The 1,401-nt window shown below is 46.9% G+C and overlaps 1 pseudogene; it reads left to right on the forward strand.

Annotated features, from left to right (window-relative positions):
- The first annotated feature begins 475 nt into the window (after positions 1-475).
- On the forward strand, positions 476-1,401 carry LOC115319084 (annotated as a pseudogene).

Genomic DNA, 1,401 nt, shown 5'->3' on the forward strand with positions numbered 1-1,401 from the left:
TTGGCCAGAACAACAATAAAGAAGCACTCGGAAGCTCTTCAGGGGCCAGTCACCCGAGAGGAGTTGAAGCGCTGCGCCATCAACTTAAAAATGGCCCATACCACGTTTTTGGCATGCACATGAACTGTCCGAGCAGCCTTTGCCCTGTCAAGGCTGGAAATGTAGTTCAGGAATCAAGCAAAACTCAAGGAAAGGAGAAGCTCTTTGTCAATCTGGAATGATGGTCGAAATTGAGAAGGCTATCGATGTTGTTGCTGACAAATCAGATAGTCTTATTCTTGACATGACCAGCAATGCAGCTGGGAGCTTCATGAGCAGAGTATCAAAAACTATCGGGGGAAAACGTGTCGACTTCAGTAAAGGAGGTGGCTACAGGCGCAGATGCCATGTTGCAGCCCTGTCTTATAATATGAGGGGCCCACAGTGGCACTCATACTTTTACAGAAGAAAGTACGGAAGAAGCCCTGGTACGCCAATGAGAAAACTCAATGAAAGAATCAAGCAGAAAACCACGACCAGGCGGTCGAAAAGGAAACTTCAGTTTCAAGATGCATCGACCTCCTCAAAAGGGCCCAAGTTTTCCTGCGAGGCAGATAAGGACTACGGAGACAGTGCACAAAAGCCAGACGTGTCCCCAGCTCTGTACGCACTAGAAGAGGAGGAGTTCGAAGAGTCACTTTGTGTAACTCCTGAAAAACAGCAGGAGGTTCAGATATCCACTAAAGACCAAGCAGAAAGCAAACTCTGGCATGAAGAGAGACGGAAAAGAATCTCTTCAACGAAATTATATGATGTATGCAGGAAGCACAAAGCTGGGTTCAAGTTTCAGAGCGTGGTAAATTCGATTCTTTACCCGAAACCGATAAACACGCCGGACTTGGAGTATGGTCGAAGTCATGAGAAAACCGCAGGGGAGGCCTACAAAAAATCACACTGTAATACAGAGTACAGGAATGTGGCCTGTTTATTTCTCTCAACATGCCGTTTCTTTGCGCAACACCAGACAGACTCCTCAATGGCGATGGTGTGCTCGAGGTCAAGTGCCCATGCAGTGCTCTAGGGTATCCCACGCTAGAGGAAACTTCTAAACACCATAACATTGGCACCAAGGTTTGTAAGAAGAAAGGCTCTCTTTGTTTCTGACCCACCCATTGGTATTACTACCAAATTCAAGGGCAGTTGCCTGCGACCAAGCGAGACTACTGCGACTTTTTTGTCTGGTCCCCGAAAGACACTTTCCTTCAGAGGATAACGAGAGATGGCTCCTTTTGGCAAAGGTGTGTGGAGCAGTTGAGGCTGTTTTATTTCGGGTATCTTCTTCCAGAGATTCTGGATTCGCAAGTAGCAAGAAACATGCCTTTGAGGTCTGAGCCCGTCACTAGCGAGATTGAGGAATTTTAA

This window comes from Ixodes scapularis, unplaced genomic scaffold, assembly GCF_016920785.2.
Source record: "Ixodes scapularis isolate PalLabHiFi unplaced genomic scaffold, ASM1692078v2 PGA_scaffold3__209_contigs__length_174095766, whole genome shotgun sequence".
Taxonomy (NCBI): domain Eukaryota; kingdom Metazoa; phylum Arthropoda; class Arachnida; order Ixodida; family Ixodidae; genus Ixodes; species Ixodes scapularis.